The 19,052-nt window shown below is 50.6% G+C and overlaps 1 long non-coding RNA gene across 1 annotated transcript in view; it reads left to right on the top strand.

The window, feature by feature from the left end:
* Window positions 1-18,625, top strand: part of LOC138521889 (uncharacterized) — a 127,402-nt gene extending 108,777 nt beyond the window's left edge. Inside the window, exon 3 of the long non-coding RNA XR_011283162.1 lies at window positions 18,571-18,625. This is a non-coding gene — a long non-coding RNA (uncharacterized lncRNA). The remainder of the gene's footprint in view (window positions 1-18,570) is intronic.
* The last annotated feature ends 427 nt before the right edge of the window (window positions 18,626-19,052 follow it).

Below are 19,052 nucleotides of genomic sequence, written 5' to 3'. Positions count from 1 at the left end.
ACGCCATTACGGTGGCAACGGACATTGCCAACACCGGTTTCCGCCAGCTAGGCAACAGCGTTTGCCTTAGACGAGGAGGGTGGCTCAAGGCGACGGATTTCCGCCAGGACGTACAGGCCAAGGTTTTGGACATGCCATTCGACAGGGACAATCTGTTTGGGAAAACAGTGGATGAGTCCCTCCAAGCCATCAAGGCGGACACGGAGACAGCTAAGGCCCTAGGCGTTCTCCGGCAATGGAGGCTGTCCTTTCGGAGCACCGGAGGCAAGCAGGGTGCCTCCAAGGAATTCGGCGGTGGCTTCTCTACGTACCGCCAAGCGGCCCGCTCCTCATCGCAGGAAGCCTATAGAGGACGAGGCAAGTCGGGTGGACCCCGCCGTCGTGGCCAGGGAGGCCAAGGCGTCCTCCAAGCAAGATTGAACCGACAGCGGTGTCGTGCCCCCACCGGAGCACCCCGGTGGGAGGCCGGCTGGCGAAGTTCGTCAGCGTGTGGGAGTCCATCTCCACCGACAGTTGGGTGCTGGATGCCCTGGCTCAGGGGCACGCCCTCGAATTTCTTAAAAAGTGCCCCCGCATCCCTCCCGTGGCCAGGAAGGAAAATCACATCCCTCAACTGCTATTGGAGGTAAGGGCGATGCTCAAAAAAGGTGCCATTGAGCTCGTCCCGAAGAGGCTCCTGGGCTCCGGACTATACTCAAGGTACTTCCTCGTGAAAAAGAAGACAGGAGGATGGTGCCCCAACCTGGACCTGCGACGACTGAACAAGTACATCAAGGCACAGAAGTTCTGGATGGTCACCCTCCAGCACGTGCTGGGACAGCTGGAGGAGGGCGGATTTGGAGGATGCGTACTTCCACATCCCCATTCTAAAAGGACACCGAAAGTTCCTCAGGTTCGTGGTCCAAGGACGGCACTACCAGTTCAAGGCCTTCCCGTTCGGATTGAAGTCGGCACCCAGGGTGTTCACCAAGTGCCTCGCACCGGTGGCGGGGCGGCTGCGCCTGCAGGGGTTCCACGTCTACCCCTACCTGGACGACTGGCTCATCCGAGCAAGGACAAGGGAGCTCACCGTAGATCACACAGCGAAGACCGTCCAGCTGCTCACGGACCTGGGATTCTCCATCAACTTTCCCAAATCCCACCTGGTCCCGTCGCCAGTCGCACTGTTTCTGGGAGCCAAGCTTGACACAGTGGTGCTCTGGCCTCGCCGTCAGAGGAAAGGACGAAGGCCATCCTGCGCAAGGTGCAGCGTCTGCTTGCCACGGACGTGGCCCGGGTGAGGTCCATCAAGTCCCTCCTCAGGATGATGTCCTCCTGCATATATCTCGTGCGCCTGTGCAGGCTTCGGATGCGCCCTCTAAAAGAGTTCCTCGACGCCCGCTGGATCCAAGCTACGGGCAGCTCCGAGGACAGGATCCCGCTCAACGAGACCTTCCGTCGAGCGATCCAGTGGTGGGGCACCCGCGCTCATCTGATGGCGGCACAGACTTTCAGACTCCATCTCACCAGATAACGGTGACGACAGATGCCTCCCTGGAAGGGTGGGGAGCACACACCAGAGGACTTCATACGAGAGGCCTTTGGCTCCCAGAGGAGAAGCCGCTCCACATCAACATCCTGGAGCTCTGTCCAGTGTTCTGGGCCCTCAGGTCCTTTCTCCCGTCTCTCAAGGGCAAGGTGATGAGAATCTTCATCAACAACACCACCACGATGTTCTACATCCGGAAGCAGGGAGGAACCAGATCTCCAGTCCAGGATCTGTCCAGGATCTGTGGCATTGGGCCGTCGCTCAAGGGATGTTTCTGGTGCCCTTTCATCTGGCAGGGATAAAGAACACCATCGCAGACTCACTCAGCAGGTGCCACGAGTGGGAACTACGTCAGGATCAAGTGGATCGACTCTTCCGACGATGGGAAAAACCGCAGATTGACCTGTTCGCGACAGCAACGAACTCCAAGTGCCAGAGGTTCGCCAGCAGGTTTCCCCAGCCGAGGAGTATGGGCGGTGCTTTCTCATTCCCCTGGGACGGCCTGTTCCTATATGCATTCCCCCCGTTGCCGTTGCTGCTCCGACTCGTCAACCAGCTCAAGAGGTCCCGGTGCAGGATGATCCTCGTCGCAGCGGCGTGGCCGAGGCAGATCTGGTTCCCGGACCTTCTGGACTCGTCAGCGTCCCCACCAGTCAAGCTGCCGACGGACGCAGATCTTCCCTCCAGAGAAGGCGGCGCCATAATTCATCACGACCTGGAGACACTGAGCTTGCAGGCCTGGCTCCTGCAGCACTAGAGTTTGGAGGGTACAATATCCCGGCTGACTGCAGAGAGGTTCTTGTAAAGGCCAGGGCGTCCTCAACTCTCAAGTGCTATGGACATAAGTGGAAGAGGTTCTCTGTCTGGTGCCGTGCACAGAAGATTAACCCTCTACAGAATACGGCCCCTCAAGTGCTGCCGTACCTACTGTCACTGGCCAAGGCTGGACTGGCTCACGCCTCCATCAAGATACATCTGGCTGCGATCTCCCGATACACCAGAACCACAGGACGGGCGTCCTTGTGGTCCCATCGCCTGGTGAAGGAATTTATGAAGGGACTGTTCGATCGTTCCCACCAGTGAAGGCCCCTGCGTGGGAGCTCAACGTGGTGCTGACCAGGCTCATGGGGGCGCCATTCAAGCCCCTGCATTCGGCACCGCTAAAGAGCCTGTCGTGGAAGTCTGCGTTTCTTGTGGCCATCACCTCCGCACGACGAGTGGGAGAGACCGCTATCCTGCAAGCCTCCATACTTGACTTTTCACGACACGAGGGTGGTGCTGAGAACACACCCCTCCTTTATGCCCAAGGTGGCGTCGGACTTCCACCTCAACAAGCCCTTGGTGTTGCCTGTTTTCTTCCTGTCGCCTTTGTCGCCCTCCAAGAGGACTTTGCACTAGCTGGATGTGGCTAGAGCGCTGAAGTTCTACGTGGACCGCACGAAGAGTTTTTGGATGACATCACAGCTATTTGTGAACTTTGGACCTGTGAACCAAGGGAAGGCTCTCTCGAAGGCTTCCATTTCCAGATGGCTCTCCGGCTGCATCATGCACTGTCATCGGTTGGCAAACCGGCCGTTGTCTGGCCGTCCGAGAGCCCATTCGACCAGAGCCATCGCTGCTACCACGCCGTTCTTGTCTGCTGTGCCCCTGCTGGACATCTGCAGGGCTGCTACGTGGAGGTCGACGCACACCTTCACGAGATTCTACTGCGTCGACCGGTATTCCAGGGAGGAGTCCAGGGTCGGCCAAGCAGTGCTGCGCAACCTGTTCGCCTAAGGTGAGCCTGGTGAGGAGGTAAGAATTGCTTAATGTTGAGCCTTTGCCACCGCCCGATGGTTGTGCATGTGTGTACTGCTATGTATTTGTATATTCATGAGCATGTGAATCCATGCCAGACCCCATGCTGGAGAAGGAACAAGTTACTTACCTGTAACTGTTGTTCTCCAGCATGGGTCTGGAATGGATTCACATGCGAACCCTCCCTCCTACCCCTCTGCGGCTCTTCACTTGGTCATACTGCCACTTTGCGTGCTACCAAATCTGAGGATGGCTGCCAGAGGCGGGGCTTAGGGAGAGGGCAGTCATTGGCTGTGGGCAGTATGACCCAGAGACCAGTGATTGGTTACTACTGAGAAAGACAGATCAGAAACGAAACTGATACTGATTTTTTCTTTACCGAGGATTCCCGGCCTGACGACGGGGAATATTCATGAGCATGTGAATCCATGCCACACCCATGCTGGAGGACAACAGTTACAGGTAAGTAACTTGTTCCTTGTCCGTGACTCGGACGAGTATGGGCTTTCCAGAAATGATTCTTACTCGCTTCACTGGCTTTTAATATTCAAGTCTCTTTATCTGTATTGAGATGAATAGGACATTAATATATTTTCTTCTCCTTCACTGGGACCAGTATGACCCTTCCAATAGCGATTCTTGTTTGCTTCCCTGGAGTTTAATATTATAATCTCATGATCTATACTGAGACGAGTATGAGCATTCCAATAAATATTCTTCACCCCTCTCCTGTGTATTCTGTCTTCCCTGTTACTTTGGCTGGAAGGGATAATGTCACTGGGTTCTCGATTCTCTCCTGGTCATGTCTTTAGTTTTTCAGGTTGGCTTCTGCTGGTTCCTTTACTTCTCTCTCTGTGTCGTCGTATTTGCAGGCGCTCCAGTCTTTCAGTTAGCGGCTTGTCCCATATTAGTAAAGTAGAATCAGCAGTGTTTTCCGGACCGCCGGTCCACCACACGCTTCTTGTGGCCACATCATTTCTCTCTGTCTCATTTACTTCCCAGCTGTTAGGACGCGGTGCATCCGACTTCACTTCTCTCCTTGTCGTGATGAGAGACCGCGCATCTCAATCTGACTCCTGTCTGGAAGCAGAGTGTCTAGCATCTGTTCAATGTTGGCTTTCCAGCCGCTTTGTAACTCGCAGGCTTTCTTCTCTCATCTCCAGGTTCCTCCCCTTTCGTGTGCTATGCAGCCGTGTGGCTTCCCCGGTGTAGGTTTGTAGTCCTTTCTCTCTTTCTCCCATGACTTCTCTTCTCCTCCACAGGTCCACCTCCTCGTCTCAGTTAGTGGGATTTTCTTAATTAAAGGGATATTCAGTTTCCTGTTTACAATAGCACATACTGGTATTTTCTTCACAGGAATCTATAGAGGTAAAATAGGTATATTCTTGAGGGAGTTCCTCATAGGAACAGTATTCTTTGGGCCTCATTACAAGTATGCCGGTCTGGAAATAGCGGTGCCGTTAGCACCATACCGGCACCCTTTACTGGACCGGCATACTCAGAGTCACAATTCTGCAAACCCTGTCACCGAAAGTGACATCTACTGTGCTACCGTATCAGGCAGCCCTGTGAACAGATTCTGCGGAATGTCGCGTCGGCCGTGCCTGAACACTGCCACTGCGGGCGGTAGTATGGGCACATAGAGTGCCGACTTCACAGAAACACCGGCATAAAAGTGCCAGTGGCACCGTGATACCGCACCGCAAACACTGGCATCGCAGACCTGGCGTTAAACAGTATCAGGTGTGCAGGAGCAGGCCACATGTGGGCAAAATCAGCCCAGGTGCACACTATGAGCACTGTAAAAGCACAAAAGGACCACTCCCACACCCCTTCAAACACAACCATGCTTGCAGCAGCAGTAGCAGTAATGGAGCTGGAGGCCCTGCATGCAGGGATACAACTGGAAGAGGCAGAGGAGGCGGTGGAGGCACAGGAGAAGGAGGATCCTCATGGCCATGCATAACAATGGCCAGGGACGCCTGAAGGGACATTATCCTATTCCCCTTGCGTACCCTCCTGGCCAACAGTTGTCCAAGGGCACGTGCATTGTGACGCCCATTGATCTGCACAGTTTTGATCATCATCTAGGCCTCTTGAAGGTGGTGCTGCACTAGGGCAGTTAAGGCATCCTGCCGATCCTCAATACGGCACAGTCGGACCTACATTTTCTTTAACATTGGGAAAGAGGGGGTATTGTGGGCTCACGAGGTTGATTGGGCTGAATTCAGCACGCTCGTAGCTTGTGTGGTCGCTGGTCTCCCCTGTGGTGTCTCCAGCATCGTCGGCTACGTCCTCAGCACTTGATTCCTGCCCACATGCATATTGCTGCTGTGATGGGGGTAGTGTGACAACAGCAGGTGGAGCTGCCTGGATGGGCACAGCAGTGGTAACAATAGCAGGTTGAGTTGCCTGGATGGGTGCAGCAGTGGTGGCAATAGAAGGAGGAGCTGCCTGGATGGGGGTAGCAGTGGTGGCAATAGCAAGTGGAGCTGCCTGGATTGGCACAGCAGTTGTGGCAATAGCAGGTGGAGTTGCCTGGGTGGGTACACCAGTAGTGGCAATAGCAGGTGGAGCTGCCTCGATGGCCACAGCAGTGGTGGCAATAGCAGGTGTAGCTGCCTGGATGGGTGGGGCAGTTGGCATGGCACATGGCATGGTGCACACATGCTTGTTTTAATGCGTGCAGAGCTGCAGGATGTGTAATGTTTGTACATGGTAGGCTGCTGCACTGGGGCTACTGTTGTGGTGTACTGTCACTTGCTGGATACAGTCTTGGGGGAGGGGGTTGATCCCGCTGTGGTATGTTGGGGGTGGGGATGGGGTGGTATGGATGGGGCAAGTATGGTCTTGGTGCCTGACCCAGTTGCAGGGCCATTATGGGCATTTGGGATCGGCTGGCTGGGACGAGGGGTCACATGTCATTGCCCGTGCGTGCAAGGGTGGTCATATGTGGGTGGAGATGGGGGTCAGCACTGCTGTGTTCTGGTGCCAGTGGAGGATGGTGGGCACACGAGAAGTGCGCTGTGGCAGAGTGATGTGTGTCTGTGTGGGGGCAAATGCTTGGACACTAGGCAGTACAAGGTGCCGGTGCAGTGTTCAACATGTATTTCAGGCATGGGTCATTGTTAGAGGGCCAGGGTGTATGTCCATGTATGCACCCTGGATGTTGGTTCTTGTGCGGGGGTGTGTGTCTGCAGGGTGTTTTGGGGGGTGTGGATGGTGCAATTCCCATTAAAGTGAAATCTTGGTACAATGGTGGGAGCAAAGTGGCTAGGGCCGATGATCATTACATTGGGGGTACGTGCACTCACCGGCCTCTTCGGTTGTCCCGGTTGCGGCCTCTGCAGCACCAACCCCTTCTATTAACTCCAGGTGCAGCACACTGCTGCACCTCTCCTCCCAGGGCATTAGGCATATTGGTGAGGAGCTCCCGCCACCTGTGGCCAGCCCTGTCTCCGCTGTGCAGAGGGGAGGTTCCGGACCCTCAGCCGCAGGTCGTCCCAGCGCTTGTGGCAGTCTCTCACTGTGCGCAGTGTTGTCCCCACTGCCGATACCTTCTGTGCCACTTCCTCCCAAATGCACCTCTTGCGCAGCTGTGTTTGGTGGCGCTGGTCATTGAAGAATAACTCCCCTGCATGCTGGACGATGGTGTCCGCAAGCATGTTACGCTCTGGCTATGAAAAGCACGGTTTACGCTTGTGGGTCTGAGACGCGAGAGGACATGCTCCTTGTGATATTAATTTGGTCAGGAGGGGTGAACATCGCCTGTGCGTTGCAGATTGAAATGGATTGTGTTTTTGTAATGGCCGCCGGCCTGTTTCCAGTTCCGGCCACGGTAATAGCGGCACCGCAGTTTCCGGTGCTGCTGGGTCTGGCATCGCAATGCAGAATTTGGGGGCACCACAGACAAAGAGGTTGTCCGTTTTGGGAAGTTTTCACTGTATTTTTGTGATGCCGGTGCCGCTGTTTCTAGCAGGGGTGTTGCTAGGTCTGGAAAAGACCCGGGGCTACGCTGATGTCAGAACTGTTGGGACTGGGGGCTAGCTAGCCTTTTGGCTGTAGCTCCTGAGATTCTACCCTGGACTACAACCAAAAGACCAGGGGCTATCGCCCCCTTAGCCCCCCCCCCTAGCAACGCCTCTGGTTTCTAGCATGCCGGAATGCGCATGCCCGACAACCAATAATCATCAGTTGATTCCGGAACCACAGGTTCCCAGAAACTGTGGCACTGTGTTAGGCAGAATCACATGCAGTACCCTTTGGGAACACTACACACAATTAAAACTACAGGTGTAAGTACAATTTCTCCAGCATGGGGTCTGGCATGGATTCACATGCTCATGAATATTCCCCGTCGTCAGGCCGGGAATCCTTGGTATAGAAAAAAATCAGTATCAGTTTCGTTTCTGATCTGTCTTTCTTAGTAGTAACCAATCACTGGTCTCTGGGTCATACTGCCCCTAGCCAATGACTGCTCTCTCCCTAAGCCCCGCCTCCGGCAGCCATCCTCAGATTTTTACTGCACGTTCAAGTGTTGGGAGTCCTCGTGCTGTAGCTCTAGAGCTTTTGCTGCGTTTTCGCGCTTTTTCAGGAGATTTTTCTCATTTTTCGGTTAAATAGAGCCTCAAGCTCCACTGTTTCTACATCCGATCAACATGGATCCGTTTCGGAGATTTCTACGCCCCTCAAGGGTGAAGATTTCGTCGAGTGACGCTTTTGGAGGATTCCAGAAGTTCCAGTCCTACCCCAGACATGGCCCAGGAGAAGGGAAGCTCGAAGCCCGGGAAGCTGTTCAGGACCTGCCCTGGATGCCAGCTTCAGAATGTTTTCAAGGAGAACGAGCTTTTGTTATGCCTCTACTGTCTCCATGAGGACAAGACGCACACAGAGAAGGACTGTGCGTTTTGTGGGAACATGTCGGAGCGGACCATGAAGGATCGCCACCTCCGTCTCGCCAACAGGCGGGAAGGGAAGAGCCCGTCAGGCGAGAAGAAGAAAAAGAAGTCCGAGCGGTCTTCTAAGTCCTGTGAGGGCGCCCCGGCGACAGGGGCCCAACAAAAGGCTAAGCACCGCGAGTCCGCGGGCACCGGGAGCGCCGAACGGTCGGGCTCCTTGGCTGCCGGGCACGGCGCATCCTCCCCGGCGCCATCAACCACGAGCCAACGCTCTGGCTCGGGTAAGAGGAAGTCTGAGAACCCGGCGAAGCTTCTGGAGAGGCCCCTGTCGATCTCAAAGATTCCGGCAGAGGGGGAGCGAGGCTCGGACCCTCCCCCCAAGGTGAAGGCCCCAGGCGTCCAGAAGGTGGCGATGGCCTTAACTCACCCTGCTAAGACCTTGATTGAGGATGTCGCCGCGGCCCTGGCTCAGCCTGTGGAGGCTACACGAGTGGAGGCGCCCCCAGGACCCAGAGTCTCCCTGCCACCGCGGAGGGAGTCGTCTTTCAGGCCCATTGAGAAGACCCCCATGAAGTCCTCGTTGGAAAAGGTGGGGGAAGGGCTGGTGGCCATCGTGGATACGGACACGACCTCTGAAGAAGAGCTCATCGAAGTCGTGGAAGAGGCCCAGCCCATCGGGAGGGATCCCGACGAGGGCGACGACGAGAGCGACGGTGTCGCCGACAAGGCTCCTCAAGAGCACTCGCGCCCGTCGTCTCCGGCGCCGCAGGACACTTCGGCTGCCATTTTGTCAGCGATTCAGTCCTTATGCTCAGAGATGAGGACAAGGTTGCCCCTTTCCCCGACGGAGGTACCTGAGCCAGACCCGACGGGGGAACCGGAGCCAGGACCTTCGGAGAGTCCACCGCATAAGAGGAGGATGACGCATCCTACGCCACCTCTCCCACCTCTGCGGCCTGCTCTGCCTTCCCCCCGGTCTACTACCCACGGGGATGATACAGGCACGGACACGGCTACGACAGGTACAGATGACGATGGAGGCGACGACGGGACGTGTCCCCCATCGCCCCCTACTCGGGCGTCCCCGCCCGACGAGACTACACCAGGATCAAGTGGATCGACTCTTCCGACGATGGGCGCGAACCCCAAATCGATCTCTTCGCGACGGCGACGAATTCCAAGTGCCGGAGGTTCGCCAGCAGGTTCCCCCAGCCGAGGAGCATGGGCGATGCTTTCTCGTTCCCCTGGGACGACCTATGTCTTTATGCGTTCCCTCCGCTGCCGTTGCTGCTCCGTCTCATTAACCAGCTCAAGAGTTCCCGGTGCAGGATGATCCTCGTCGCACCGGTGTGGCCGAGACAGATCTGGTTCCTGGAACTTCTGGACTTGTCAACAACCCCACCAGTCAAGCTGCCGATGGACGCAGACCTTCTCTCTTGAGAAGGAGGCGCCATTCTTCACCACAACCCGGAGTCGCTGAACTTGCAGGCCTGGCTCCTGCAGCACTAGAGTTTGGAGGGTACGACATCCCGGCCGACTGCAGAGAGGTTCTTGCAAAGGCCAGGGCGTCCTCAACTCTCAAGTGCTACGGACATAAATGGAAGAGGTTCTCTGTCTGGTGCCGTGCACAGAAGATTAACCCTCTGCGGATTACGGCCCCTCAAGTACTGCCGGACCTACTGTCGCTGGCCAAAGCTGGACTGGCTCACGCCTCCATCAAAATTCATCTGGCTGCAATCTCCCGATATACCAGGACGACGGGACGGGCGTCCTTGTGGTCTCATCGCCTGGTGAAAGAATTCATGAAGGGACTATTTCGATCATTCCCGCCGGTGAAGGCTCCTGCCCTGGCTTGGGAGCTTAATGTGGTGCTGACCAGGCTCATGGGGGCCCCATTCGAGCTTATGCATTCAGCGCCCTTGAAGTTCCTGTCATGGAAGACAGCTTTCCTCGTGGCCATCACCTCCGCACGACGAGTGGGAGAGATCCAGGCCCTATCTTGCAAGCCTCCATACTTGACTTTTCATGACACGAGGGTGGTGCTGAGGACACACCCATCCCTTATGCCCAAGGTGCCGTCGGACTTCCACCTCAACGAGCCCTTGGTGTTGCCAGTTTTCTTCCCGTCGCCTTCGTCGCCGGCCGAGAGGACTTTGCACTCGCTGGATGTAGCTAGAGCGCTGAAGTTCTACGTTGACCGCACGAAGAGTTTTCGGAAGATGTCACAGCTGTTTGTGAACTTTGGGTCTGTGAATCAAGGGAAGGCTCTCTCGAAGACTTCCATTTCCAGATGGCTCTCCGGCTGCATCATGCACTCACCGGTTGGCAAACCGACCGCTGCCCGGCCGTCCGAGAGCCCATTCGACCAGAGCGATCGCTGCTACCACGGTGTTCCTGTCTGGTGTGCCCCTGCTAGACATCTGCAGGGCTGCGACGTGGAGGTCGACGCACACCTTCACAAAATTCTACTGCGTCGATTGGGACTCCAGGGAGGAGTCCAGGGTCGGCCAAGCAGTGCTGCGCAACCTGTTCGCCTAAGGTGAGCCTGGTGAGGAGGTAAGAGTTGCTCAATGTTGAGTTGTTGTATTGCTTAATGTTGAGCCTGTTGCCACCTCCCGTGGTTGTGCATGTGTGTACTGCTATGTATTCTCTTATTCATGAGCATGTGAATCCATGCCAGACCCCATGCTGGAGAAGGAACAAGTTACTTACCTGTAACTGTTCTCCAGCATGGGTCTGGCATGGATTCACATGCGAACCCTCCCGCCTACCCCTCTGCGGCTCTTCACTTGGTCATACGGCGGGGTTTAGGGAGAGGGCAGTCATTGGCTGGGGGCAGTATGACCCAGAGACCAGTGATTGGTTGCTACTAAGAAAGACAGATCAGAAACGAAACTGATACTGATTTTTTTCTATACCGAGGATTCCCGGCTTGACGACGGGGAATATTCATGAGCATGTGAATCCATACCAGACCCATGCTGGAGAACAACAGTTACAGGTAAGTAACTTGTTCCTTCACCTTTGGTACAAGCCTGTACTACACAGTTATGTGGTAGCAGTGGCTGAGCAGCCAGACCTATCTCAAGAGGGAAGTGAGCAATACAAGATGTTACACAAAGGACTTCCAATCACAGTGGTTCAAACGCACCCTTACTCAGGGTTTCTTGGTAAAAGAATATACATTTATTTACACAGTCAGTTGGAAAACATTCCACTAGTAAGAAGCAGGTCAATATCGCACAATAATACACTACAATACTAGACCAATACGTTTCTGAACAAGTTAGGCTCCCCTGAAGTGGGAGCAAAATGGCACTTCAGTAACTTTCAAAAGGGGTAGAAAGACAAAGGTTATAAGAATCAAAGCACAATTACTTTCATAGGCAGGGAAAATAGTTTAATTTCATTTCACTACAACAAGCAATTTAATTCAATAGGCATGGGTCAAAGTCAATGGTTCAGTGTCTTGGATAGGAGAGCACAGTTCTGGTAGTAAACGGTTAAGTCTTTGCCAATGTTCTTAGAAGTAGTTTGCCAGAAGAAAAGTTATATGTAGGTTTAGGGGAGAACAAGCCTCCAAAGTTGGGAAAGTTTCACAAACTTTCACCGCGGCAGAAAGGATTTCTTTACAGCACTTAGAGTACCTTAGAATAAAGAAAAAGCTGTAGCTGAGGCAGTTGTTCTTGGCAGTTCCTGCAGATCTCGCTGTTCCTGAGCTTCAGTCGTGGGGACAAGGAGGACATCGGGAGGTTCCTGCACTGCCTAGGGAAGAGGCCACAAGCTTGGCAAAATGTTGGTTTAAAGTGCGAGTTCCTTAAAGTCCAGAAACTGGTATCCTTCTCACTGGCTATCCGGTTTTCAACAGCACTCTGAAGAAAATCCGACCAGTATAGAGATGGTGTCCCGATGGCTTGCGAGTTGGTTGTTCCCACCAGCTCAAGAGAAGAAGTCGTCCTTGAAGGGCTTCTCTGTTGAGGGAGTTTCAGGCATTTCGGACCTACAGCAGGGCTTCACCAGTGGACCAGGAGTTGCAGCAGTCGTCTTCCTTCAGCTCGTCTTCGTTTTTTTCATTCCAGTGGTCGACTCTGACTTCCAAGTCCCTGAGACCTGCTTTTAAACAGTTTTCTCCCATTTATTCCAGCCTAGCTGTCACTCACCCAGCAGGGTGGCTGTCTTGCCGGACAGTCAGCCAGCCAATCACGCCAGAGTGCATTCAGGTATCCTAGGAGACTAAGCACAGGGAGTTTCGGGCACCTCCCTCACATCCTCTCCACCCCAGACACTCGGGCGCCAGAGGAGGGCTTTAGCACTGAAGCTCCCCAAAGGGCATCGAACAAAGAGACCAAACCTGGTTTGGCGTGCAGAGACAAACACTAGAAGGACCTCTCCTAAAAGAAACGGTGAAAAAAAGTTGACCGGAGTCTGTTTTTACAGATAGATCTTGGACGCCATATTGTAAAACATGGCTGACCCGATTTTTTGGCTACCGGTGTTTGCAGTCGGGAAAAATCATGGTAGTTCGTTCTAAAACCACTGCCACCAGCCATTTCAAGAGGAAAGGGTATCATTTGACTCTTATGAGTGTTTAGACAGAGGGGATGCTAGGCAACCCCTCCAGCACTCTATAGGAAGATAGTGTGTGCGGGCTCTATGAATTTAAAAAGACTAGCAAAGTCAGTTTAACTTTGCATGCTCTGGGAGACGGTAGTCAGTCCCAGAGAAGGTATTTAAACCTGGGGGAGTCTGAAAGACACCCCTGTGCCACTGCACTGAAGGTGCTGTGTGACACAATAAAATGATGATGCCTATGGAATTGTTTAGAACTCCATATCCAAATAACACAAAAGTAAAACACACATCAAAATACATGAAAGAGTGGGGAAAAAAGGCTCACACTCTTTCCAGGTAAACATTTTAATCCTAGAAATCCAGCAGAGTTGCTGGGGGTCTCAAAAGGTAAGGGAAATTAGTACATTCTTGAGAATTCTCCCTAACACACCGGCAGGTTGGAAACTAGGAAAACTCACTGCCAATCTCGTAATGAGGCCCCATGTCCCCAAAAGGGAGTCTCTCGGTGAGGTCCCACTTGCCTTGACCCCTTGGGAGGGTGTTGTGGAGTGCGCTCACCTCCCCAGCCTCACAGGGGGGGCTCCTCCATGGGTAGAAGGGAGAAATTCCCATTAATCTTCACAGTACAGAGTAATACGTAGTGGTCCCACATTCAATATTTGTCCAGCTTCATTTTGAAGCATGGACCATATTTGCAGAGGAACTTGGCCCAACATTCTTTGTTTCAACCAGGCTGTGTCATTTCACAGCTCCTTTTTTGAACTTCGGAGACTCCTGTAACAATTCAGAGATACCTTCTAGTTCCATATGTATCAGAACATCTACATAAATACAATCAGGGGAATAATAGATAATGCAACCCCTTTTCCATAGTAGATCCAATCCTAATACATTTAGTGGCATAGAAGAGCTAATTTTAACTCATGATGATCAGCGATGGGACCCAAAATGGCAGTCATAGGTCGTTTAACTGGATGTATTTACATGTAATTACCACCTCCACTGAACTGCGGATGTGGAAATTCAGAGGATCTCAAATTTGGGAATTATGCTGTAGTATCAGCCAGGCCAGAACACACTTTCCACTAACAGTACAGCTTAGTGGAATCTGTAGCGCACCAACATACCAGGTAGGGTATCGGGTGTGGTTAGCAAACACATCCAACTGAAAGGTCCAAAGAAATTCTGCTTTCGATACATAGGACCATGCTCTGTCTGAACACTGATAAATCCAGTAGCTTTCAAATTGGCTCTATCGCCTTCCCTACGCATACATCCCATGTTCCATGTCTCACTACTAAAACTGGTCCAAGCAGGAACCCGAAGTTCCATGTCCAACCAGCACCAGTACAGACTACGAACACTGACCCCGAATATGAGGTGTACCTGATGCCTTGCTGGAGTGCCTGGATGTCTCACGGAGTACCCTGCACCTCTTACCACCCAAAGCATGTGCAGCTCTCTGAAATGGCGCACTTCCGCGTTTTAGGGTAGAAGGGGTAGGGATTGTAGGATGTAGGTGGATGCACTGAGTTGAATACGCTTCTGTGGTTGTATTGCCCCATAGAAATATGTAAGCAGAGATCACTTGAGTGATAATGACTCTCCCCTTCCACTTCCCTTACTCAGGCTATATGGGGTAGGCTGGACTCCCCTTTGAGTGGTTATGACTCATTAATGCCAGCAGAGCCAATGGCAAGATGTTAGGATAATGGACCTATTTGAGGGCGATCAACCAATTCCTTTTGCTGAAACCAAAGATAGCCTAGGGCTACCTTACCCTGGCTGGCTGAGATATAGGGTCATACACACAATCATTAGCACTCACTCTACCAGGGGATCCAGAGTACGAGAACCTTCACAGTGTGAGCTAGAACTTGCAAGGGACCCTATGGAATACCATAGAATTAAAACGGTTTATCCCTGAGCCTCCATAAAAACTACAGACGAAACATGACCTTGGCAGACATTTGGAGTGAGGACTTTGACGTGGCGCTTAATGTGGGTGATGTTTATGACTTCGCCAATATCCCTCTCACCTCCTGTAATCTGAAGCACAGCGAGATCCAGTTAATAATCGTGCATAGGGCTTACTATACCCCGTCCAGACTTTCGCATGGGTATCGCCTCAACTGCAGAATGCTGCAACATGGGAACTATGGATCATATGATGTGGTCCTGCCCGAGGCTGACCCTGTTCTTGTCAGGGGTAACTTAATTTCTCAAAGACTTGCAGGGAATTGCCTTGGAGGAAGACCCAACATCCATGCTGTTTCAGATGGGCATCAACGAATGGCATTCAGATGCAAACGTTCGAAAAACTGATTCATATTGCTCTCTTTAGGGCTCAGAAGGCTATTCTAATATACTGGAAGAGTGCACAACACCGTCTTTGTGGGGGTGGTGGGCACTCCTTTCCAAGGTGTGCGCCGCTGAGTGCTCATGTTACTGCAGAACTGCAGGGTTGATGCAGGCTGATAAGTTCTGGACATTAGCTGACATTTTCATCTAGAATTGTACCACCTAGAACAGAACATTGCCATAACCTTACTCTCACTGATCCACTTGGCTTAATCATAAATGTATGACAGTTGTTTGGGGTTAGTGTGAGGGGGGCGCAGTGGTGGGGTGATGGTATGTTGTGGGGAATTGGGTGCTTACTGTTTCTGTTGAATAGTGCAGTGCGTATAGCGACTGGATGTTGCACAGATTGTTGCTATGTGTCTTGGAACAGATTTGCTTACATCCTTAAATGCACTGGTTGATTGGTTCTATCTTAAATGCAATACAACGTTTAAAAAAAAAAAAAATACAGAAGACAATTTTGAATACCGAACTATCAGAAACTAGAGAAAACACTATTATGCAAAACCAAATGACTGTGTCTTTAAGCATGTAAGTTTATTGAGAGCCCAACAACAAGATGGGGCAATCCTCCTAGAACCTAATGCAAACAACCATTACCCAAGCCAAAAAGAACGTAAAAGCAAGGCAATTTCAAAACAACAGATATTGCCAAAGTCAGGAGGGGGCTAATGAAAGTTCCAAAGGTTCTAAAGCTTATTGCCCATATTTGAAGAGGCACATGACAAAAGCTGATATGAGCTCACATTGCCAAAGCCAAGGAAGAAGCAGAATTACACCATATCCTTGTCAGTGTTTGGTAAATAATACAGTGGGGAAACATGAGTGGCAAGAAGGCTACCCTTCTGGAAAAGGTTGTTCAGATGGAGAGGAGCATAACTTGCAGCGGTTTTGAAAAGTACAAAAGAGTACTAAAGGGCACCAATGGGAATCTTGCTTTCCTGAGGAATTGCTTTAAGCCTGATGTTGTTAAGTAATGAACACTGCAAAGCTGTTATAAGCTGGTCTTAACCACAGAGGCACTTGTTGCTTGTAAATTACAGTTTCAGGCAGGGCAGTATACCCAAACAGAGCACTATGAAGTAGTAGGCCTGCCATGGAAGTAAACCAGGTGTGATTAAAGTAGTAGGCCAGGCATGTAAGTAAACCAGGTAGAAGTTGATGAAGTGCTGGGAAGTGGTGTTAACAAAAATATAATTAAAATTGTTCTTTTATACTGTGCTTAATACCAACAAGTGGTTTCTAAGTGCGGGATCGGGATTCGAGCCATAGTTGCGCTGCGTTGTATTGCTTCCAAGACAGACACGTTTCCCCTGAGCTATCCTTCCTCCCCAGGAAACTCTCCTGACACTTTCATTGCTGAAGCAAGAACTGTATAAAAACTGCTGCAGAAGTGTTACAGATATTCAGAAATAACAGGTTGTTGCAAAAGCATTCTGACAAAGACAATTTACGTGAATACTGCTGAACTAAGGAAATATTGTATGTTCATGTGAAGAAGATTGCTTTGAATATTACTGTTAAAGAGGAAGAGAAATAACCTTTTGTTGAAGCACTGGAGTGGTGGAACTTTTTGTCGTCAAGTTGGAATTAAAAAGAAGTGTATTAGAACTTTGTTTCAAGCCAGGATTTCCTTATTTCTTTTTGGAACTGTGGAACAGAATCTTGCCTGAATCTGGGGAAGGGGATTACACCCAGATTAGAATGAGAGACTGTTATCATCTTGTGAATGTAACTGTTATATTTTGTTGCATTTGAAGTGCCATGCATTACCTTATTGAGTTGCTGTGTGCATACGTGTGAGGGACAGATATCCTTTGTTAGAATATTTCCTTTAGTTTATTTTAGGCAGGGAAATCCTCGTCAGGGCAGGAATAGTGAGGTGTTTATCCAACCTTTTGAGTTAATAAAATAGAATCTTTTGAAAAACCTTCCCAAATTTGTCTGCCTCATATTTATGATCACTCACATTTCTCTGAGGTACCATTTCCTTTTAATTTGGGAGAGATCTGCAGTGATTTGAGACTCGTTTCCAGACCTTGTTCTGGTCATTATTCACAGATGGGTTTTTCAGGTTTTCCGAATGTTTCTGCTCCTAATACGCTTCTGAAGAAACCTCCTACAATTCGCATATCCTCTCCTGCCACATGCCTGCACTGTTACCCTGTACATGGGAATTAGCACATTTACATAGTCTCTGTCCATCAGCGCAAGTGTAATTGTTAACAATGTTTGCTTCTCTTTTGATAAAGGATTTTCATTTACAAAATATTCTACATCTGCCAGTTACTACTAATAATGTTACCCACATTAAAATATCTGTGGCTATATTGCATATAGAGGATGACCCCTTTGGTCCTGACTAACTTATTTTGTTGGCTCGCTAGGAGCTTCTATCATGTTTTATATTGTAACACAGTGTTGGGAATGCTTGGGGATTGTGTGCTGTCTGTTCCTGTGTTGACTCTGCATTGCTGAAATTAAGGAATTACCAAACTAACCTCACCCGAGAGTCAAGTCCTGTGTTTTAAAATGAATGGCTGCTCCTGATGTTGGTCCCCTGAGCAACAATACTGTAGCCATTAAAACATCTCCAAAGGGAAATATATTCCTTATGTTATCCTCTTCATTGTGTTACATTGCGCAGCCATTGGCCTGCAAGGCATGATTGGCGACTTGAGAGCTGACCAAAAGACCTACATTTCTGCTTTTTTCCATTTGTACAAATAAGCACTGAAAGGAAACGGTATGATCTCAGTCTGTATTTATATATAAAAATCAGTTTAAAAAGGGATCCTTTTTTATACCTCTTTGAAATATACTTTTTATATGCTTTTTATACTAAGAGAAAGGCTATAATCCCTTATCCTCAGACATATTGTATGCCACCATGGGACTGATGATAATTATAACTCCGTGCTGTAAAAAAAAATCTGAGTTTTCCTGGAAGTATGCCAAGATATGCAGTGAGCCTCATAAATAGTACTAGTCACAATCAACGATTCCTTATGAGAAGAGAAACAGGCAGTGTGTGTAATATTAGTGACATATGTTGTATGGTATTTCGAATGCGCATATAGAGATAGGCAGTCAGTATCCTATCTGTGACCTACCTTCTCTGCAATAACCTCTGTGCACAGAGATAGTCCTTTATTGGGAGAGTACTGTTATACTTTGTCTGGGGCTCCTTGCGGGTACAACAGAAGCATATTGCATCAAGGTTGGGTTCTGTCTGGCGATCTCGGATGGTGAAGAGAGATAGACGTTAAATGTGACATTGATGTTGTATATAGTCTGGCATTCCAGTGGGGGTAGAGCTAAGTAGGAAGTGATTGTGCGGCAGTGACCAGTTTGGCAATAAATGGCAGTAAGCTTTAATGCTCTGAAAAGTAACATATCCCTTTCTTACAGCATGTTGTGGGACCCCCTGGTCTTCCAGGGGTTGTTGGAGATCCTGGACCGATGGTAAGAAATAGTACCATTTCTGCCATTCTTGCTCTGCCCTTCTACTCACTGCTCTGCTTCCTTTTTCCCGGGCATACCAACTGTGCAATCCCAAACAGTTCATTAAGGGTCATTGAAGTGAAATATTAATATCCGCTTAACTAAAGTTTTTCATGCAATTTATGTTACCGCCTTAACACACCAGTTCTGCTAGGTAAGCAACCCTATCAGCATCCGGCACCCAGGAGGTACAGTGGAGGCAATCAGATGGCTCACAAGACATGTATTAACTGGTGGCATTTGCCCACATTTCGAGTCTCCTGTTTAGATCTGCACACCTTCCTTTTCTCTCGCTCTGCTTATTGCACTTCCCACTGCCCTGATGGTTTCTTCCTATTCTTCCTCCTCATGGCTGCGGCATCTCTCCCACTCCACTGACAAATCTTGAG

Source organism: Ambystoma mexicanum, chromosome 1q (genome assembly GCF_040938575.1).
Source record: "Ambystoma mexicanum isolate Mex_15411 chromosome 1q, UKY_AmexF1_1, whole genome shotgun sequence".
Classification (NCBI taxonomy): Eukaryota; Metazoa; Chordata; class Amphibia; order Caudata; family Ambystomatidae; genus Ambystoma; species Ambystoma mexicanum.
The sequence above is the reverse complement of the archived record's forward strand: the minus strand, read 5'-3'. Positions and strand labels throughout refer to the sequence as shown.